Consider the following 23,578-nt stretch of genomic DNA (forward strand, 5'->3'; position numbering starts at 1 on the left):
TGGCGGGGCTCCCCTATTAATCTTTGCAGTCTGCTGGGAGGTGTTGTTGCTATTGGAGAGAGAGAGAGAGAGAGAGAGAGAGAGAGAGAGAGAGAGAGAGAGAGAGAGACCTGTTGCTCCACTTGTGCGCCCCCTGGTTGACTTGTAGCCCTGACGGGATGGCTCTCACCCGTGGGGGACCAGGAAGACGCTCTAGCCACCCGAGCCACCCAGCCAGGCTGCTGGGAGGTCTTAGACGGAAGGTGGTAGTTATTGAAAACATTTTTGTTGTAATTCTCGCCCATCTGGAGTCCTTCCCCAACCTGCCTTCTACTCCCATTCCCATCCTCAGTGCTGCCGGCTGTCCATCCCTTTAGGGCACACTTTTCTCTTAGGACAGTGGTTGGCAAACTGGGGCTGGCGAGCCACATGCGGCTCTTTGGCCCCTTGAGTTTTTAGCAAAGGCCAGCTTAGGAGGACCCTAAGTAAGTTAATAACAATGTACCTACCTATATAGTTTAAGTTTAAAAAATGTGGCTCTCAAAAGAAATTTCAATGGTTGTCCTGTTGGTATTTGGCTCTGTTGACTAAGGGTGACTAACTCAGCCACCGGCTCCTCTGAAAGAGGGGAAGTCCCAGGGCCTCCGTCACGTAAAGAGCCAAAATGCACGCCCTGACTTAGACTTCGGTCTTTTCTTTGAACACCTGACACTTGAGAGGAGGAAATAGAGCAGCAGCGACACAGAACGCTAACCCGGATTCAGGACGGTGAGTACCGCCCGCGAAGTCAGCGATGGGAAAGGAAATGATTTGACAATCGAAGAGGAGAGAAATTGTTCTGTCCAGGAGCGGTTAGATAAGGGTTATGAAGGAGGGGAATGAGCCAAGGCTAAATATAAGTTAATAACGAAAGCAGCGATGGCAACAGGGACGGGTTATTGGCTCTGCACCAGGGACTGCCCGCGCAGTTGCTGCCATCGGCTCTCTGGGCTGCGCGCTGCGGCGGCAGGTGTCCCGGGCCTCCCTGCCCTCTGGGCTCCGGGCGGTGGAGGGGGGCTTTGTCCGGGCCCCAGCGAGCGAGCAGAGGCGCTGCGCTCTTCCCCTGAAGGTCCTCCAGAACTCTGCTCCAAACCACCCCCTGCGCTGGCAGAGGGGGAAGCAGGAGGCGTTTCCAGGCGGGGTGGGGGGTGGGGGGGGGAGGTACGTCGTCCTCTAATCCTTGGCAACGTGTCCTGCCAGACAGAGTTGGGCTGGAACTCCAAGCTTCAGCGCCACCTGCGCCTTAGCCTGGCCGCCCCCTGCTGGCCAGACCCCCGAGGAGACGGTGCGCCGGGCACCGAGCTCTTCAGCGGCGCCTCTCGGCAGCACGCGGGGTCAGCGCCCTGGGTTTCGGCCATCCCAGTGGGTGTGTAAAGTGTCTCGTTGCTTTCATTTGCATTTCCCTGATGACAGCTGATGTAGAGCAACTTTTCGTATGCTTATTTGCCATCTATACATCTTCTTTGGTGAGATCTGTTCAAGCTTTTGCCATTTTTAATTGGGTTGTTTGTTTTCTTACTGCTGAGTTTTAAGAGTTGTTTGTATATTTTGGGTAACAGTCCTTTATCAGATGTGTTTTACAATTCCTTTCTCCTGGTCTATGATTTGTCTTCTCAGTCTCTTACCATTGTCTTTTGCAGAGCGGAGGTTTTAATTTTAATGAGGTCTAGCTCATTGGTGTATCTGAGGCCATTGCCGTGCCAACGTCTATCTAACATTTTCTGCTGGGATGGCTTCCAGTTTCAGTCCGCGTTCAGGTCTGTGATCACTGCGATGGGATTTTGTGGAGAGTGCACGTTCTGTGTCCAGTTCATTCTTTTGCCTGTGGATGTCCAGTTGTTCCAGCACTACTTGCTGAGAAGACCATCTTTGCTCCATTGTATTGTCTTTCTTCTTTGTCAGACGATAGTTATGTGGGTTTTGTTCTGTCCCATTTATCTTTTTGTCTAACTTTTCCTGATTCCACACTGTCTTGATTTGGTACCGCGTTAAGTCCTGCTGCAGGGTAGTGACTTTCCTCCAACTTTGTTCTTCTCCTTCCATGTTGTTTTTACTATTCCGGCTCTTTTGCCTCCAAATAACTTGCCAGGGATTGCATTGAATCTAAAGATCAAATGGAGAAGAATTGAATCTGCAGATTCCTGTCCATGAACATGGAATATTTCTTTATTTCTTTTAATTTGGGGAAATCCTCAGTCTTATTGCTTTGCATATTTTCTTCTTTCTTTCTTTATTTCTCTCTTTTCGGTACTTCCATTACACATGTTATACCTTTTGTTGTTGTGCTATAGTAGTTGAATAGTCTGTTTGGTTTTTACTTCAACCTTTGTTCTCTTTGCTTTTTTTGGTTTTTAAGGATTCTATTGATATATCCTCAAGCTCAGAGATTTCTCTCTCAGCTATTAATAAGCCCATGAAAGGCATTCTTCATTTCTGTTATATAATTTTTAATCACTATGGTTTCTTTTTCATTTTTTCTTTGGGATTTCTAGCTCTCTGCTTACACTGCCCTTCTGTGTTTGTATGTTGCCTACTTTTCCCATTAGAGCTTAGCATAGTAATCATAGTTTAAATTTCCAGTCTGGTAACACCAGCATTGCCGTCACCACTCTGTCTCTACAGAGGTGTGCCATGTGATTTTTCTGCAGAGGCAGGCGTAATGCTCCCAGCTCTGGTCCTCAGAGCACTTTGCATTGTGCACACTTATTGCAATGAGGGAGTTTCCAGGCTGCAGGCGGGAAGGAGGAGCTTAGGTGGAACCAGGAAGACTCTCTATTTTCTTTCTTTTTTAAAAAATATATATTTTATTGATTTTTTACAGAGAGGAAGGGAGAGGGAGAGAGAGTTAGAAACATCGATCAGCTGCCTCCTGCACACCCCCCACTGGGGATGTGCCCGCAACCAAGGTACATGCCCTTGACCGGAATCAAACCTGGGACCTTTCAGTCTGCAGGCCGACGCTCTATCCACTGAGCCAAACCGGTTTCGGCGGACTCTCTATTTTCTTCCTTTGAAAGTTTTTAAATTTTTATCTTTATTGTTGAAAGTATTACAGTATTTTTAATATCCCATTGATTTAAAAATCCCCTCTACTCCACCCCATCCCCAACCAGGCCTTCACCACACAGTCTGTGTCCATGATTTATGCATATATGCTTACAATTCTTCGGTTAATCTCCCCCTACCTCCCACCTTCCCTCTGAGATTCTTCAGTCTCTTCCATGTTTCCATGTCTCTGGATCTATTTTGTTCATCAGTTTACTTTATTAATTAGATTCCACGTATGAGTGAGATCCTGTGATACTTGTCTTTCTCTGTCGGGCTTATTTCACTTAGCATGATACTCTCCAGGTTCCTCCATGCTGTCTCAAAGGGTAAGAGATCCTTCTTTTTTACTGCTGCATAGTATTCCATGGTATAAATGTACCACAGCTTTTTTTATCCACTCATCTACTGATGGGCACTTGGGCTGTTTCCAGATCTTAGCTATTGTAGATTGTGCTGCTATCAACATAGGGGTGCATACATTCTTTTTAGTTGGTATTCCTAGAAGTGGGATCACTGGGTCAAATGGCAGTTCCATATTTAATTTTTTGAGGGACCCCCACACTGTTTTCCATAATGGCTGCACCAGTCTGCAATCCCACCAGCAGTGTACTAGGGTTCGCTTTTCTCCACATCCTCACCAGCACTGGTCATTTGTTGATTTGTTAGTGGTAGCCATTCTGACAGGTGTGAGGTGACACCTCATTGTCGTTTTAATTTGCTTCTCTCTGATAATCACTGACTTTGAGGATTTTTCCATATGTCTCTTGGCCATCTGTATTCCACTTTGAAAAAGTGTCTATTTAGGTCCTTTGCCCATTTTTTGATTGGATTGTTTGTCTTCCTTCTGTTAAGTTGTATGAGCTCCTTATATATTTTGTGAAAGTTTTTTTAACCTTCAATCCATACTTGTGCTACTTGTTTTGTATCAACTGTGAGACCCTTCTGCCAGTGGGAGAGAGATAAATCCTTCCTACTCAGAAGCCTTATAGTGTGATGGGCTGTGGGATGGTTCCATTCAGGTGCAACCAAGGCTCTGGGATAGATGATACTCTGCAAAGAGGAGACGCACTCTGTGCTTACTGACCCCATGTCCTGGAAAGACGGTGCTGCACAGACACCAGCGGGGGCAGGTGGCAGGGCAGAGACAGAGCGAGAGCGCAAAGGAGATAGACAGAAAGACAGCACACTGGGTGGGCCAGCACACTGCCATTTGTTTTCATTTTGTCTGTTATGTGTAATGCAGTCTGGATCTTCTTATATGTGCCATTTAGTGCACAGGAACATACACTGAGTGGCCAGATTATTATGATCTCTGAACACATAATAATCTGGCCACTCAGTGTATATCCTATATAATAAAAGGCTAATATGCAAATTGTCCCCTTGACCAGGAGTTCGACCAGCAGGCAGACCAGCCAACCACCCATGTCGCCTCCCCCTGGACCCCACCCATGCACTAGTTCATGCACTGGGCCTCTAATATATATATATATATATATATATATATATATATATATATATATATAATCCCCTCTAATAAAGAAGTAATATGCAAATTAACCATCACTCCGCTACATAAAGCCACGCCCACCAGCCAATCAGGGCGAGTATGCAAATTAACCTCAACCAAGATGGCTACCAGAAGGGAGGCTTGGGTTTCCCTGGTAACAGAGGAAGCCAAGCTTTCCACACACTCTGGCAGGCCCAAGCCTCCACTTAAGGCTACAAAGTTTCAATTATAGAAGATACATCAATCCCAAGAGAAATGGCTGCCGGCCATGGGAGCGAGCAGGAGGCTTGGCTCCACTCCAGGCTACAAAGTTTCAATTGTAGAAGATAAATAAATTCCAGATACCAAGGCCTCTGCTTGGGTTGTCAGGGGCGTGGCTGGCCTGCAAACCACCACAGGCCCCTCGCCTGGGCCTCTCCACACCCCAAGGGAACCCAACCCTGATCCAGGACACCCTTCAGGGCAAACCAGCTGGTCCCCACCCGTACACCAGGCCTCTATCCTATGTAATAAAAGAGTAATATGCAGACTGACCATCACTCCAACACACAAGATCAAGATAGCTGCCCCCATGTGGTCAAAGATCCTGCCCCCATGTGGACACAAGATGGCCACCACAAGATTGCCAGCAGGGGAGGGACCAGGCCTACAATGGAAGGCAGTTGAGAGAGACCAGGCCTGCAAGGGAGGGCAGTTGAAGGCGATCAACCCTGCAGAGGAGGGCAGTTAGGGGTGACCAGGCCAGTAGAGGAGGGAAGTTGGGGGCAAACAGGCTGGCAGGGGAGCAGTTAGACATCAATCAGGCTGGCATGGGAGTGGTTAGGGGTGATCAGGCTGGCAGGCAGAAGCGGTTAGGGGAAATCAGGAAGGCAGGCAGGTGAGCAGTTGGGAGCCAGCAGTCCTGGATTGTGAGAGGGATGTCCGACTGCCAGTGGGATCGGGCCTAAACGGGCAGTTGGACATCCCTTGAGGGGTCCCAGATTGGAGAAGGTGCAAGCTGGGCTGAGGGACACTGCCCCCCGCCCCCGTGCACGAATTTCGTGCACCGGGCCTCTAGTGTGTGTGTGTGTGTGTATATATATATATATATATATATATATATATATACTCACACACACACACACACACACACACACACACACACATAAAAGAAAACATGCAAAATAACCATCACTCCGCTACACCCACAAGCCAATCAGGAGTGAGTATGCAAATTAACCCAACCAAGATGGCAGCGGACACAGAGCTGGAGAGAACAGGAGGCTTGGGTTGCCCCCGGTGATGGAGGAAGCCAAGCTTCCTGCATGATTGGCTGGCCCTGGCCTCCGCTCAAGGCTACAAAGTTTCAATTATAGAAGATAAATAAATCCTAGATACTTGCTTCCAGCTGGCCCTGGCCTCTGCTCAAGGAGGCGCTGGAAAAAAAAAAAGAAAAAGAAAAAGAAAAAAAGGAGGAGCTGGGACCTTGGGTTGCTGGGGGTGGGGGTGGGGGAAGTAATCAGGCCAGGATGGGATGGCAGGGGCCATTGGGGGTAAGCAGACCAGCAGGGAGGCCAGTTGGGGGTGAGCAGGTCATCAGTGGGGATCAGTTGGAGGTAATCAGGACAGAGAGGGGGCAGTTTGGAGTGAGCAGGCCAGCAAGGGGGGCAGTTGGGGGTGATCAGGCTGGCAGGGGGCATTTGGGGGCAAGCAGGCAGGCAGGCACAGTGGTTAGGGGCAATCAGGCAGGCAGGCAGGTGAGCAGCTGAAGCCAGCAGTCCCGGATTGTGAGAGGGATGTCTAACTGCCGGTTTAGGCCCAATCCCTGTAAACTGGCAGTAGGACATCCTTTGAGGGGTCCCAGATTGTAGAGGGTGCAGGCTGGGCTGAGGAACACGCCCCCCCCCCCCCCCATGCACAAATTTCATGCCCCAGGCCACTAGTGTGTGTGTGTGTGTATATATATATATATATACACACACACACACACACACACACACTGAGTGGCCAGATTATTATGCATTCAGAGATCATAATAATCTGGCCATGCAGTGTACATTTCCATTGGGAGGGGACTTGATGGCGTATCCTATATAATAAAAGGCTAATATGCAAATTGTCCCCTCAGGAGTTCAACTGGGAGACCAGAAGTTCAATCACTTGCTATGACGTGTGCTGACCACCAGGGGGAGGCACGGAATATGGCGGGTGATCAGCAGCGGCAGTGGGGTGCTGAGGGAGCAAGGGAAGGAGGAGGCGGGGAGGCGGGGAGTTAGGGAACCTGATTGGTCCTGATCACCAGCCAGGCCCAGGGACCCTACCTGTGCACAAATTTCATGCACTGGACCTCTAGTCCTGAAGTAAAACTGATGAATTAGAACATACATGTGTTCAACATTAGTGAATAATACCAGCTCTCAAAAGTGGTTGCATCACTTTATATTCCTCTTAACAGGTGACTAGAGTCTCAGTTGTTCCACATTTGTGCCAGTTGTTGACAGTGTCAATCCTTCACATTTCAACCATTTTATTCAGTAAGCGAGGAACAGAGGGAACTGCCTCAACCTCACACAGGTCGCCTATACCAAAACCACAGCTGACATCATAATTGATGTTGAAAAACTGCATGGTTCTGGTCTAAGATCAGAAACAAGACCAGAACGTTTGCTCTCACCACTTCTATTCAACATTGTACTGGAGACTCTAGCCAGAGCATTTAGGCAAGAAAAAGAAATAAATGGTATGCAACTGGAAAGAAGTAATAAAACTATCTTATTTGCAGATGACATAATATTGTAGGTAGAAAATCCTAAGGAATTCAGTACAAAACTATTATAACTAATAAACAAGTTCACCAAGGATGGAGGAGGATGCAAGAGCAATATACCATAAGTAAGTGTATACACTTGCTATGAGCAATTCATAAATGAGATTTTTAAAAAACCAATTCCATTTACTATAGCATCAAAAAGACTAAAATACTTAGGAGTAAATTAACAGTTAGTGTAAAATTTATTTTCTGAAAACTGCAAAACATTGTTGAAAAAAGTTAAAGATGTGAGAGAGACACATCAATTGGTGGTCTCCTGCACGTGCCCCTACCAGGGTTGGGGAACCTGCAACCGAGGTATGTGCCCTGGACTGGGACTCAAACCTGTGACCCTTTAGTCTGCGGGCTGATGCTCTAACTACTGAGCAAAAGCAGCCAGGGCTTGTCTTTTCTTATGACTGAGTAATATTCCATTGTGTATCCACATCTTTATCCAATCCTCTATAGAAGGACACCTTGGTTGTCTCCATTTTCTTGGCCATGAATAATGCTGCAATGAACGTAGGGGTGCATATATCTTTGCAAGTACATGTTTTCAGGTATATATCAAGAAGAAGGATTGCTGTACAGTAGCTCAATTCTTAATTTTTTGATGAATCAGCAGAGTGTTTTCTATAGTGGCTATACCAGTCTACATCCCACCAGCAGTAAATGAGGGTTCCCTATTCTCCACAACCTCTCCAACACTTGTTATTACTTGTCTTGTTGATAATAGCTGTTCCAGCAGGTCTCGGTGGTATCTTATTGTATTTTGATTTGCATTTCCCTAATTGCCAGTGAGGTTGAACATCTTTTGGCTGTTTGTACGTATTCTTGGGAGAGGTGTCTGCTCAGGTCCTCTGCCCACTTTTTGATTGGGGTATTTGTTTATTTGTTTGGTGTTGAGTTATAGGAGTTCTTTATATATTTTGGATATTTAAACCTTTGTCGAGCTATTGTTTGCAAATATCATCTCCCATCTGGTTGACTGCCTCTTTGTTTTGTTGTTGGTTTCTTTTGCTGTGTAGAAGCTTTTCAGTTTATTTATTTATTTCTGCCTTTACTTCTCTTGACTTTGGAGTCAAGTTCATAAAATGTTTTCTACCATAAGTTTGGTATCTATGTTTTCTTCTATGTAATTTATTGTTTCAGATATTATATTTAGGTTTTTGATTCATTTTGAGTTAATTTTTATACACGGGGACAAACTGTAGTCAGTCCAGTTTCATTCTTTTGCATGTGGCTTTCCAATTTTCCATTTATTGAAGAGACTATCTTTACTCCATTGTGTGTTTTGGCTCCTTTGTTGAAAATAATCTGTCCATATACATGTGTTTTTATAGCTGGGCTCTCAATTATGTTCCATTGGTCTGTGTGTCTGTTTTTCTGCCAATACAACCTGTTTTGATTATTATAGTTCTGTAGTATAATTTGAGGTCAGGCAGTGTGATACCTCCGGCTTCATTCATTTTACTCAGGATTGCTTTGGTTATTCTTGCTCTTTTGTGGTTCTATACAAATCTGATGATATTTTTTGTTCTATTTCTTTAAAGAATGACATTGGGATTTTGATGGGATTGAATTAAATCTGTACATTACTTTGGGTAAATTACCATTTTAACTATTAATTCTTCCAATCTACGAACATGGGATATCTTTCCATTTCACTGTCTTTTTCAATCTCTTTTAATAATGCTTTGTAATTTTCAGTATATAGGTCTTTCACATTCTTTGTTAAGTTAATGCCAAGGTATTTTATTCTTTTGGTTGCAATTACAAAAGAAATTTTTTTTCATTTCTTTTTCTGAAGTTTCGCTGTTAGTATACAGGAAGACAGTGAATTTTTGTACAATGATTTTGTATCCTGCAACTTTACTGTATTTGTTTGTTGTTTGGTGGAGTCTTTAGAATTTTCTAGGTACAGAATCATATTGTCTGCAAAAAGTGACTTTTACTTCTCCCTTCCCAATTTGAATAGTTTTTATTTCTTTCTCTTGCCTCATTGCTCTGGCTAGCACTTACAGCACTATGTTGAATAAGAGAGGTGAGGGTGGGCATCCTTGTCTTGTTCCTCATCTTAGAGGGAAAGTGTTCAGTTTTTCACCATTGAATATGATATTAGCTGAGGGTTTATCATATACTAGAGGCCAGGTGCACAAAATTCATGCACTGGGGGGGGGTCCCCTCAGCCAGCCTGTGCCCCCTCGCAGTCTGGGAGCCCTCGGGGGATGTCCGACTGACGGCTTAGGCATGCCCCCTGGGGAATGGGCTTAAGCTGTCAGTTGGACATACTTAGCACTGCTGCAGAGGTGGGAGAGGCTCCCACCACCACTTCTGCACTTGCCAACCATGAGCCTGGGTTCTGGCTGAGCAGCGCTCCCCCTGTGGGAGTGCACTGACCACCAGGGGCAGCTCCTGCATTGAGCATCTGCTCCCTGGTGGTCAGTGCATGTCATAGTGACTGGTTGTTCCACCATCGGGCTTAAACCGGCTCTCTGACATCCCCCGAGGGGTCCCAGATTGTGAGAGGGTACGGGCCAGGCTGAGGGACCCCACCGATGCACGATCGGGGTCGGGGAGGGATGTGGGAGGTTGGCCAGCCAGGGAGGGACTGTGGGAGGGCTCCAGGGTGTGTCTGGCCCGTCTTGTTTAGTCCTGATTGGCTGGACCCCAGCAGCAAGCTAACCTACCGGTTGAAGCATCTACCCACTGGTGGTCAGTGCACATCATAGCAAGCTGTTCAGCAACCTTAGCATATCATTAGCATAATACGCCTTGATTGGTTGAACAGCCAACTGGACGACTGGACACTCAGCATATTAGGCTTTTATTATATAGAAGCCCAGCGTGCAAAATCGCTCAGCTCTGCCCACCTACACTGGTCTTTGGTCGTTACAGTATTAGGGCCACTGGGTTTTTATAATATAGACTAGACGCCTAGTGCATGAAATTTGTGCACTGGGGGTGGGGGGGTGTCCCTCAGCCCAGCCTGAACCCACTCCAATCTGGGACCCATTGGGAGCAGTCGGACATCCCTCTCACAATCCAGGACTGCTGGCTCCCAACCGCTTGCCTGCCTGCCAGCTTGATCACCCCCTAATCACTCCCTTGCCAGCCCGATTGCCCCCAACTGCCCTCCCCTGCTGGCCTGGTAACCCCCAACTGCCCTCCCCTGCTGACCTGGTAACCCCCAACTGCCCTCCCCTGCTGACCTGGTTGCCCTAACTGCCCTCCCCTACAGGCCTGGTCCCCCCCAAATGTCCTCCCCTGCAGTCCTGGTCTCCCCTAACTGCCCTCCCCTGCTGGCCTGGTTGCCCACAACTATCCTCCCCTGCTGGCCATCTTTGACCACATGGGGGCAGCCATCTTGTGTGAGGGCATGAGGGTCAATTTGCATATTACCTCTTTATTATATAAGATTGTTTTTATTATGTATTAGGTACTTTCTATTTCTATCTTGTTGAGTGTTTTAATAATAAATGGATGTTGTATCTTATCAAATGCTTTTTCTGCATCTATTGATAAGGTCATGTGATTGCTATCCTTCCTTTTGTTGATGTGGTGTATTACATTGATTGATTTGCAATGTTGAACCATCCTTGTGCCCCTGGAATGAACCTCACTTGATCGTGATGTATTATTTTTTGGATGCACTGTTGTAGTTGATTTGCTAGTATTTTGTTTAGGATTTTTGCATCTGTATTCACCAGAGATATTGGTCTATAGTTTTATATTTTTTTGTTATCTTTGCCAGGTTTTGGTATCAGGGTTGTGTTGGCCTCATAAAATCTATTGGGAAGTATTGCCTCTTCTTCAGTTTTTTGGACGAGTTCAAGAAGGATAGATATGAAATCTTTGAATGTTTGGTAGAATTCACTTGTGAAGCCACCTGCTCCTAGACTTTTGCTTTTGGGGAGGTTTTTGATGTTTGTTTCAATTTCCTCACTGCTGATCAGTCTATTTAGATTTCCCAATTCTTCATGATTTAGTCTAGGAAGGTTATATATTTCTAGGAACTTATCCATTTCTTCTAGGTTATTGAATTTGGTGGCATATCGTCTTTCATTATATTCTAGTAACATCCTTTATGTATCTGTGATGTTTGTGGTGACTTCTTCTCTTTCATTTCTGATTTTGTTTATAGGGGTCTTTTCTCTTTTTTTCTTAGTGAGTCTAAAGAGGGATTTGTCAATTTTATTAATCTTTTCAAAGAACCAGCTCTTTGTTGTATCAATTTTTTGTATCATCTTTTTGTTCTCTATTTCATTCAATTATACTCTAATTTTTATTATTTTCTTTCTTCTGCTGACTTTCAGTTGCTTTTATTCTTCTTTTTCTAGTATTTTCAGATGTGATGTTAGGTTGTTTACTTGTGATTTCTTTTGTTTCTTGAGATAGGCCTGTAATGTTATAAACTTCCCTCATATTACTGCTCTTGCTGCATCCCAGAAGATTTGATATGTCATTCTCATTCCTTTCTAAATATCTTTTTTAAAAACTAAATCTTTGTTGTTGAAAGTAATACACATGTCCCTTTTCATCCCCCATTGACTCATTCTATCCCACCCCTACCCCCACCCCAAGGCCTTCACCACCCTATTGTCTGTATCAATGGGTTATGCATAAATGCATACAAGTTCTTCGATCTCTTCCCACACACCCACCTTCCCCCACCTTCCCTCTGAGGTTCCCCAGTCTGTTCCATGCTTCTATGTCTCTGGAGCTATTTTGTTCATCGGTTTGTTTTGTTCATTAGATTCCAAGAGTGAGATCATATGATACTCGTCTTTCTCTGACTGGTGTTAACATAAAAAGATTCAAACCTGTAAAGAATTTTTGTGAGTTTATTTGAGTCAAACTGTCAAAAATTGTCAGGAAGCAGAATCGCAACAGATTGGGATAATGCTCCAGAGAATGGCAGTTTTTCATCTATTTTTATACATTGCAATCAAAGGAGGAGATGTAGGTGGATTACATGAAACCAATTGGTGATAGATTAGGGAGGTGGGAGAAAGGAAAGCAGGGAAACCTCTGGGACTGGATAAAAAGTAAAATGATAGACACATACTTAGGTGTGTGCAGGATAGTTTATAGTCAACAATTAACATGTTAACAATAGCAATGAAGGAATTTATGGTCTCCGGTCCTGGCACCCAGGGCATTTGGTTGTGCCCCAGGAGTTCGGGGTTAAGGGGGTTACATTTCACAGGTATGTTATCTTAGATGCAAAAGGACAATAGGCTCAGTTAAGGTAAAAATTGACCTCATCAGGGAAAATACAGGCCTAGGACATGACTATCCACCATAACTGCTTTTAGTTAAAGTTTTAATTTCAGACCATCCTTTGTGGTTACTTTAAGTCTTTAAGTTTGCAAGACCGCCATGCAGGCCTTCCCTGATCTTGTCAGGTTAGCATGTGGCCTTTTTTTTTTTTTTTTAATCCACACTGACTTATTTCACTTAGCATAATACTCTCCAGGTCCCTCCAAGCTGCTCCTCTATTTTTTTACAGATGCAGAGTATTCCATGGTGTAAGTATACCACAGCTTTTTATCCACTCATCTACTGATGGGCACTTGGGCTGTTTCCAGGTCTTAGTTATTGTAAAAAGCACTGTTATGAACACAGGGGAACATACATTCTTTCTGATTGGTGCTTCAAGTTTCTTAGGATATATTCCTAGAAGTGGGACCACTGGGTCAAATGGCAGTTCCATATTTAATTTTTTGAGGAAATTCCATACTGTTTTCCATAAAGGCTGCACCAGTCTGCATTCCCACCAGCTGTGTACTAGGATTTTCTTTTCTTCATATCCTTGCCAGAACTTGTCATTTGTTGATTTGTTGATGATAGTCATTCTAACAGGTGTGAGGTGATACCTCATTGTTTTAATTTGCATCTCTGTGATGATCAGTGACTTTGAGCATCTATATACATAAAAGGCTAAGCGACTGTCCAACTGGCCAGTAGCTATGATGTGGACTGACCACCAGGAGGTAGACGCTCAATGTGGGAGCTGCCAAGCTGTGGTCACTTGGCAGTGGCGGTTCTTGGGTGACACACCCTGGAACCAGAGAGGAGGGAACCTGATTCCTCACGATTCCTCTCGCACTGCACTCCGGGACCCCTCGGGGGATGTCAGAGAGCCGGTTTCAGCCTGATCCCCATAGGCCAGACTGAGGAACCCTACCTGCCGGAGGGACCCTGCTCACTCAGCAGATACCCTTTGAGCCACAGTGCCAGCCCAGGTGCGGCCAGATGGGGAGGGACCGCAGGAGGTTGGCTCCAGGGCCTGTCCGGACCATCTCACCCAGTCCAGCCCTGCCAGCCACCACCCGGGACCGCCTGCATTAGTCCCTGCAACAGAGGGACTAATTAATTTTCTTTCAATGTGCACGAATCTGTGCACCAGGACACTAGTTTTTTCATGTCTCTTGGCCATTTGTATGTCCACTTTGGAGGAGTGTCTATTTAGGTTCTTTGCCCATTTTTTAACTGGATTGTTTGTCTTCCTTTTGTTAAGTTGTATGAATTCCTTACATATTTTGGATATTAACCCTTTATCAGATGTATCATTGCCAAGTATGTTCTCTCATACAGTGGGCTCCATTTTCGTTTTGTTGATTGATTCTTTAGCTGTGCAGAAGCTTTTTATTCTGAAGTAGTTCCATTTGTTTATGTTCTCCTTAGTTTCCTTTGCCTTAGGAAATGAATCTGTAAACATATTGCTAGGAGAGATGTCTGAGATTTTGCTGCATATGGTTTCTTTGAGGATATTTATGGTTTCATGAGTTACATTTAAGTCTTTTATCCATTTTGAATTTATTTTTGTTTATGGTGTAAGCTGGGATCTATTTTAATTTCTTTGCATGTATCTGTCCAATTTTCACAACACATTTATTGAAGAGACTGTCTTTACTCCGTTGTATATTCTTGCCTCCTTTGTCAATATTACTTAAGCATAATGGCTTGGGTCGATTTCTGGGGTCTCTATTATATTCCATTGATCTATATGCCTGTTCTTGTGCCAGTCCGAGGCTGTTTTGATTATGGTGGTTTTGTAGTATAACTTGATATTGGGTATTATGATCCCTCTAACTTTGTTCTTCTCTCTCAAGATTGCTGTGGCTACTTGGGTTTTTTTTTTTTTTTTTGGTTCCATATAAATTTTTGGAGTATTTGTTCTAGATATGTGAAATATGCTGTTGGTATTTTAATAGGGATTGTATTTAATCTGTAGGTTGCATTTGGGTAGTATGAACATTATAATGATGTTGATACTACCGATCCATGAACATGATATATTTTCCCACTGTTTATATCTTCCTCTATCTCTTTTTTCAACATCCTGTAGTTTTTGGAGTACAGGTCTTTTACCTCCTTGGTTGAGTTTATTCCTAAGTATCTTAACTTTTTTGTTGCAATGGTAAATGGGATTATTTGTTTAGTTTCTCTTTCTGAGAATTCATTATTGGTGTATAAAAGTGCCATTGATATTTGGGTGTTAATTTTGTATCCTGCTACATTGCCAAATTCATTTATTAAATCTTGTAGTTTCCTGGTGGAGTCTTTAAGGTTTTCAATGTATAATATCATGTCATTTGGGAATAATGAGTTTTACTTCCTCCTTTCCAATTTGAATGCTTTTCATTTCTTCTTCTTATCTGATCCCTGTGGGTAGGACTTCCAGTACTATGTTGAATAAGAGTGGAGAAAGTGAACATTCCTGTCCTGTTCCTGTTCTTAGGGGAAACAGTTTTAGTTTTTGCCCATTGACAATGATGTTGGCTGCAGGTTTGTCATATATAGCCTTTATTTGGTTGAGATATGATCCCTCAATTCCCACTTATCTAAAAAGGGTGTTGGATTTTGTTGAATGCTTTTTCTGTGTCTATTGATATGATCATGTGATTTTTGTCTTCAATTTGTTTACATGATGTATCATGTATATTGATTTGTGACTGTTGCACCAGCCTTTCATCCCTGGAATAAATCCGACTTGGACATGGTGTATGATTTTTATAATATATTTCTGGATCTAATTTGCTAATATTTTATTGAGGGTATTAGCATCTATGTTCTTTAGGTATATTGGCCTGTAATTCTCTTTCTTTGTGGTGTCTCTATCTGGTTTTGGAATTAGGATAATGCTGGCATCATAAAAAGTTTGGAAGTGTTCCTTCCTCTTGGATATTTTTGGAATAGTTCGAGGAGAATAGATGTTACTTCTTTGAATATTTGGTAAAACTCTCCTGTGAAGCCATCTGGACCCAGGCTTTTGTTTACTGGGAGTATTTTGATTACTGCTTCTATTTCATCAGTTGTTATTGGCCTATTTAGGTTTTCTGATTCTTCCTGATTCAGTTTTTATATTGATCTCACTTTTTATTTCTTCTTTGACCCAGTCACTTTTTAGTAGTTTGGTAGTTTGTTGTTTAATCTCTCTCTCTCTCTCTCTCTCTCCATATATATATATATATATATATATATATATATATATATATACACATACATATATATGTATACTAGTGGCCCATTGCACGAAGATTCATGCAATAGACCTTCCTTCACCTGGCTGCCGGCACCAGTTTTCCTCTCAGCGATCACAATGGGAGCTGCGGCAGCCCGTGGCGCAGGGCGGGCGCTGCCGCTGCCCGGCCCCACACCGCAGGCCGCCCGGGTTGCCCTCAGCGATCGCCACCGCACCGCACCGCTGGCCTCCGGGTCCTGCTCAACGATCCCGATCTGAGCGGCGGCGGCTTCCACGCCAGCTGTCGCCTGGGTCCCTCAGTGATGGGGGGTGGGGCAGCGCGTGGGGGCTGCCATCTTTGCTGGGTTAATTTGCATAGCACCCTGATAGGCTGTGGGCATAGCGAAGGTATGGTCAATTAGCATATTACTCCTTTATTAGGTAGGATATATATATATATATATACACACACACACACATATATATATATACATATATATATGCTTCTTTATTGCCTTTTTGCAGTTGATTTCTAATTTCAAGGCATCATAGTCAGAGAATATGCATGGTATAATTTCAATCTTCTTGCATTTGTTGAGGCTGGTTTTTCGACCCAACATTTGGTATATCCTTGAGAATGTTCCATGAGCACTGGAGAAGAATGTATAATCTGATGTTCTGGGATGAAAGGCTCTGTAAATGTCCATTATGTCCATTTGTTCTAGTGTTTCTGGTAAGGCCAATATTTCTTTATTGATTTTATGTTTTGATGATCTATCTGGAGCTGTCAATGACTATTAAGGTCCCCATCTATGATTGTGTTCTGAGCTGCTTCTCCCTTTAGTTCTGTGAGTAGTTGCTTTATATTTTTGGTGCTCCCTGGTTGAGTTCATACAGATTAAGAAGTGTTGCATTTTCTTGATGTAGTGTCCTCTTTATCATTATAAAGTACCCATCTTTGACTCTTGTTATCTTTTTTTAAATATATTTTATTGATTTTTTACAGAGAGGAAGCGAGAGGGATAGAGAGCTAGAAACATCGATGCGAGAGAAACATCGACCAGCTGCCTCCTGCACACCCCCCACTGGGGATGCGTCCACAACCAATGTACATGCCCTTGACTGGAATCAAACCTGGGACCCTTCAGTCCGCAGACCGACGCTCCATCCACTGAGCCAAACCGGTTTCGGCGACTCTTGTTATCTTTAAATCTATTTTGTCAAATTTAATTATGGCCACACCTGTTTTTCTGTGGATTATATTTGCCTGGAGAATCATTTTTTACTCTTTTACTTTGAATCTACCTTTGTCTTTGCAGCTTAAATGTGTTTCTTTCTTTCTCTTTACATGCAGATCTCTATCATCTTCCCTATCTTCAATGTCACTAATCCTTTCCTCCATCTGGTTGCCTTTGTTTTCTATGCTCAGTAGTTCACTCCAAATCTCCTTAATTGCATGCTTCATTTCCAAGATTTATAATTGGTTCTTTTTTTAATGTTTCAATCTCTTTGGTAGAATACTTGTTTTGTTCACTAATTTGTTTTCTGAGGGCATTGAGTTGCCTGTCTGTATTTTCTTTCATCTTGTTGCGTATTTTCAGAACTTCAACCTTGAATTTTCTGTCATTTATATCACATATTTCCATGTGTTCCAGCTTGCTTTCTGGGGATTTTTTGTTTTCTTTTTGAGCTTCCTCATTACTGTGGTTATTCATGGTAATTGCTAATCTCCTTTGTCTAGACATCTATTTTATTATTGACCTTTCTCTAGCATCTTTCTTTGAAGAGGTCTGTCTACTATTTTCCAGTAGGTGGTGCTGAATGAGAAGATGTTTACCTCGGAGATCTCCCGGAGCTCCCCTCCTTGGCTTCCATCAGACAGTACAGCCACACTGCTTGGGGGTGAGGTTTGTTTTGCCCTCGCCTTAATGATGACCCTGGGCCTCCTGGGGGTCCCCCCTACCGGCTCCACCTGGGGATCAATCAAAGCGGGAAACAGTGATTCTATAGCAATAGCTCTGTTTGCAGATAATGTGCGTCTCAACCCAACACCAAGGGCAGCTGGAAGGAAGTTTTGGGAGTCCACAGGGTGGTAGGGTTCTGTGGCTCTGTTTCTTTGTCTGAAACACCACCTCTTGACAGTGAACAGCCGCAGAAGAACCCCTATGCTGTGTTCTGCCAGGCATCTCTGCAGGCTCAGCCACAGCTCTCACTGCTCGCCCTGCTGGAGAGCCCACGGAGACCATTTCTCCCAGCAGACAGAAGTGCCTGCCACCATTGGCGTCCTCCCCTCTCCAGGCCAGGCTGGCGGCCAGCTCCTGGCTGCAGGGCTGCATCCCTGGCTATCTGAGCTTTCCTCCCCTCTCGCCTTCCTGCTGACTCCCCGTTGCCCACCTTTAGATGCTTCAGTGCTCGGGTCTGTCAGCGTGCTTTTATATTGAGCAGGGAATCCTTTGTTGAGTTATAGTTGAGTAATTTGTAGAAGTTTCAGGGAGAGAGGCCCAGGGGATCTCTCATGCTGCTTTTCTTCTGACATTTCCAAGATATTTCTGTAGAAATTTTTTATACTGTAAAAAAGTTTTTTAAACAGAAAGTAAAATAGTATTTGCTTAGGGCCAGGAAAATGGCAGTGGAGTGATAGCTGAAGGGACAGGTTTTTATTTTTCTATTTTTTTGAGTTAATGAAAATGTTCTAAAATGACTCTGACAATGGTTGCATATATCTGTAAATATACTAAGTACCACTAAACTATACCCTTTAAAGAGTGAGTTATATGACATGTGAATTTTAATTAGAGATGCTGTTTAAAAATTTTCACATTGGTAAAAACTAATATTTGCTTATTCTTAGAGTGTAGGATTTTAGAAAATGGAGAGTAGAAACAAAATCTTAAACCCTCCTATTCATTTCTGTAACCTCCTTGTCTCCCTCGTTTTCTTCCTCCCTCTTTTTCATTTTTTATTAGCTATGAATTATGCTGTGTTGTATCCAGCATTTCTATTAGTTTGAAGCAAAGGGAGTTTATCTTAGCTCAATCCAATATATGTTTGAAACTAGAAAAGAACTCCTGCCTTTGTATCAAGTAAATATGAAGGAACTAGTTCATTGGATCTTATTAGAAGACAGCATTAATCACTTAAAATTTTTGGTAAAGGTCATTTTTCTATCAATATAGAAAAACATTTTAATGTTTTGAATTTAGTAAATAAAAATATTGATATAACCTTACAAACTTTAAGCCATTTTGATGAGTGTGCAGTGTAATAATTATAGTTTCATTTGCATTTCTCTAATTATTAATTTCATTGAACACATTTTCATAACTTTGTTGGCCATTTTTTGGTGAGAAATTTGTTCAAAGATTTTGTCCATTTTTATAGTTGATTGGCTATTTTTTCTTATTGATTTATAGAAGTTATTTCTGCATTTATTTGTTGGTTATAAATAGGAATTGCATATCAGTTCTCCAAGTCTGTGCCTTGCCTTCTCAGTCTTAGTGGTATTTTCTGAAGAACAGCAGTTCTTAATTTAATAAAGCCAAATATATCAATCTTTTTCTTTATATTTATTGTCTTTGTGTTCTGTTTAGAAATCTTTCCCTACCCAAGAATTATGAAGATATTTTTCTCCATGATCTTTTGTGGGGCTTTTTGTTTTATTTTGTGTTTTATGTGCATATTTATGGTCCACCTGGAATTGATTTTCTTTAATGGTGTAAGGTTTTATTTATTCCCATTTGACTTCTCACTGTTTATGGAAAAGACCACTCTTCCTTCTACTCTGTTACCATTTTTATCATAAATCAGTTGTTCATATATTCATTCATGAGTGTATTTACCAGATATGAGCCCGCTACTATGTCCTATATGGTCTGTTTGTATATCCTTGTGCCACTCTGATGATAGCTTCATTACTATAGCTTTATCGTGATCTGAGGGCCTGGACGGAGGTCTTCCCACCTTGTTCCTCACCCATTAGAAATTGTAGAATTGGCTTGTGGCCCTGCCTGCAATTTGAACCTGCCGCCTTTTGGTGTACAGGATGACGCTCCAACCCACTGGGCAACACTAGCCAGGGATCAAAAAATAATTTTAAAAATCACTGTATTTCAAAAGAGAATTGAAAAAAAAAACCACACAGCATTGAAATTTGCTCCCCCTTCCCAGTTTACCTTAATATACAATTACTTATTATAATGATTAAATATTCATTATGTGTACAGCTTCTATAATATACAACAATTTCTGTGTACCCAAAATATCCATCAGGTTATGATATCAATGTTTGAATAATAATGTTCTAAAATGTATAATGTTATGACAGGGTTATGGTATTCATGGTATAATGGGAATAATCATTAGACATTTTGCATTATATGATGACTTACTTAGAATTTTCTGTCTACAGTTTGAGGCCTTTCTTCAGAAACATATTTTGAGAAGTACATTCAATATGAAAAGTCTATTCATGTGCTAGCTGCTATTGTATTTGATCATGACTTCAAAAATAGCAATGACGGGTTGCCATTTAAGGTGAGAAAGTTTTATCTGAAGTCCTCATGATTATACTTTTAGGTTTTAGAAGTGACATCCTCATTCTTTAAATGGGAAAAAATGTAACTTGCCCAAGATTATAACTGCTTGTATATAGTGAAGCAAGTGTTTAAGTCCAGCTTCAACTTTAATTGTTCTTTTTTTGTTTGTTTTGTGAATCCTCACCCGAGGATATTTTCCCATTGATTTTTAGGGAGATTGAAAGAGAGAGGGAAAGACAGAGAGAAACATCAATGTGAGAGAAACACATCAATTGGTTGCCTCCTGCACACGCCCTGACCAGGACCTTTACCAGGGAGGAGCCTGTAACCAAGGTACGTGCCCTTGACCGGAATTGAACCCTTGGAGTCCACAGGCTGACGCTCTATCCATTGAGCCAAACTGGCTAGGGCTAATTTTTTTTTTTAACATCACAGATTTATTCTGCAGCTGAAATCAAGGTGTTAACAGGTCTGAGTCCCTTCTGGAGGCTCCAGGGGAGAATCTGTGTCCTTGCCTTTTCCAGCTTCTCAAGGTCGCCCACACTCCTCGGCTTGTGGCCCCTTCCTCCATCTCTCTCTGGTCCTGACTCTCCTGCCTCCTCCTTCGAAGGACTTGTGGTTACATTGAAGTCACCCAAATAATCCAAGACAATCTTCCCACCTCAAGATCCTTCGCTTAATCTACCTGTAATTTTGCTATCTAAGGTCACATATGCACAGGTTCCAGGGATTAGAGCATGGACACTGTTGGGGGTCATTATTCAGCTAACCACAGACTGATGTTCAGGTTGCTCTTTTGTGCTGGGAATCCAGGACCCCAAGGTCAGAGTGGTGACAAGGAAAGCTGCTGCCTACAAGGATTGGAAGGGGCCGAGGAGTCACAGATGTGGTGCGATGAGGACAAGGAAGCCCCAGATCTTGAAATGAGAAACCCTGGCTTGGTGTCTCAACAGCTGTGTGGCCTGGGACAGGTCACCAACCTTCTGAGCTTCCCTCTCTGTAGGTGATGGGTTGGGCACGAGAGGCCCACCCTGCAGGGTTTCGTTTGGGAGGGCCAGTTGGATCACATCATAAATTGCGTGCCCAGTGCCCACACAAAGTAGATGCGCAGCCTGTGCTGGCAACCGACCATAGGGGCCCCCTAAACCGAGCCCCGGGGAGATAATACCACTTGGGTGAAATGACTCACCCTGGGACCAGCTCAAAAGGTGAGAAAGAAAAGGGTGTCTCCAGATGCGTAACTCCGGTGACAGCCAAGAGACCGGAGAACTCACTGTGGCACAGAGCAGGTGCACGATGGGTGCGTGAATGAATGCAGCTTCAACTTGTTTTAACCACCATTGCATTACACAGAGGAGGAAAAGCCACACTATCTTAAGGTCTTACATTCAGAAAGTGGAGTGATAGAAACTAGTAAAAATACTCACTCTGCCAATCTACCTGGCCTGGCAGATGCTTCCAGTCCTGCAAATGGTGGGTAAGAAAATAAGAATATAGCTAGGGAAAAAAATAGGTAGCAATAAATAACTCCTGGAATTTCACATAGGGCATATGGATAATTGTAGAGGGCCGCCTGGGAAGACACATGGGCATTTTCCTTAATTATCCTCAGCTGAACTCAGGGCATAGGCCGAGTCACGCCCTGGGAACATGCTTCCCCAATGAGGCTGGACATGTTAGTCAGTCCTGACTTCACAGCAGCCCAGGTATCGGCAGGGGCGGGACTAGATATGTAAATCTAGGCCTTTTAAATAAACGCGCTGCGTGGCTCTGGGCATTGTCCTTGCAGCCTCTCCATCAGAGAGGAAAGATGGCGTCCCACCCAGCCCCAGCTTCATGAATCTATTTCTGTCTCTTGGTCTCTTTCTTTCTTTAATTTCTTAATCCCCAGCTCCTCCCCTCAGCAACCGGACCAGTACCTTTTCCATGATGACGCGGAAAAGAGAGAAGTACCACTACAGATAATGTCATATTTAAACTTTCTAATGAGTTAATTTTAAGTGTAATTGCTATTCTAACTTTGTAAGGTCAAGTTCACAGTAAAGCTGTCACTATATGAAAAGTAAAAAACAAACACAGAAACCACCAGGCCATGTCGGGACCTTTTTTTGGCTGAAGCAGCTTCCTTGCCTGGGCTGTGAACTCTTGAAGGAATTTCTCTCTCCCCTCCTGTCAGGACAGTCAAGTCTGCAGGGTGTTTGGGCACTAATTATTATGTGACATGCCTCCTTTGCCTGCATTTTATGACATGCTTTTAATAGATTGTTTCTATGTATCCAAAGAGGTCATTGCTTCAACTTTCAGAATTCTTGATTCTCGCTCTGTTGGCATGAAAAGAAGCTTCAGTAACCCATCAGTAATTCTTTTGGATGTCTTTGAAATGTTAAAGTTTGGTGTTTTTAAAAAAAGCAGAGAAATATACACTAGCAGAAATTCCAACATTAAGGCTTCTTTCTTTTGAGTGCATTATTTCATTTCTGTTCTAAACCTGTAGTAATAGCTCCCCTAACGTAATAAAAACATTCAAACCTGTAGAGATATAGGAGAAGAGACTGCAGGTTACCTTTCAGACTCCCTAGATTTTAATTGCTTCAATTTCTGCTCCCTAAATCCCATTGTCAGTCCATGTCCATCAACCGAATGGGGACAGAGAACTGCTTCCTCTCAGGTTCTCAGTTGATGTCCTTCCCAAGTCCTCATCTCCCCGCTGTGCCTTTTCCCCAACATGAACTTCCCAGCGGTTGGAAGCGGAGGAGAGGCTCATTTGGGTTGGGGCCGGAGGGACAGCAAATGGTGATGGCACTTTTCTGTCGTTTCAGGTGTTTGGTATTTTGGAGGAAGCGAAAGAGCAATTCAATTTAGAAGATTATTCTGTCAGTCAGATAACACTGGAACAAGTCTTCCTGACCTTTGCTAACCTAGAGAACAGTGGACTTGATGACAACAAGGAGGTGCCATGAGATTCAGTTCCAACCCGAGGCCTGTGCCTTCTGAGGCCACTCTCTGCACACCTGGACACGCAGAGGGGCATTCCTGTGCGTGTGTATACGTTGGTGTAAATATGCTCATGTAATAAAGAGTCCCCCAAAGGACCATATGTCCCTTCTTTATAGATTTACCTGGGTGCCTGTGAGTCCAGCATGTGCAAATCTAAAGACGTGGTGAAATTCATGTTCTCTCTCCTAGAAATATGTAAGACCAGCATTCTT

The 23,578-nt window shown here is 43.2% G+C and overlaps 1 long non-coding RNA gene across 3 annotated transcripts; it reads left to right on the forward strand.

The window, feature by feature from the left end:
* The first annotated feature begins 103 nt into the window (after positions 1-103).
* On the forward strand, positions 104-23,370 carry LOC307092308. Of its 3 annotated transcripts, XR_013812848.1 has the most exons (5): positions 104-747; positions 16,841-16,942; positions 17,643-17,736; positions 20,243-20,367; positions 23,189-23,370. It is a non-coding gene; the product is annotated as an uncharacterized lncRNA (long non-coding RNA). The 3 variants fall into 3 exon arrangements; XR_013812847.1 differs by having other exon boundaries at positions 16,841-17,736; XR_013812849.1 differs by lacking the exons at positions 20,243-20,367; positions 23,189-23,370 and adding an exon at positions 17,977-19,165 and having other exon boundaries at positions 16,841-17,736.
* The last annotated feature ends 208 nt before the right edge of the window (positions 23,371-23,578 follow it).

Source organism: Cnephaeus nilssonii (assembly GCF_951640355.1).
Source record: "Cnephaeus nilssonii genome assembly, chromosome: 2".
Lineage (NCBI taxonomy): Eukaryota > Metazoa > Chordata > Mammalia > Chiroptera > Vespertilionidae > Cnephaeus > Cnephaeus nilssonii.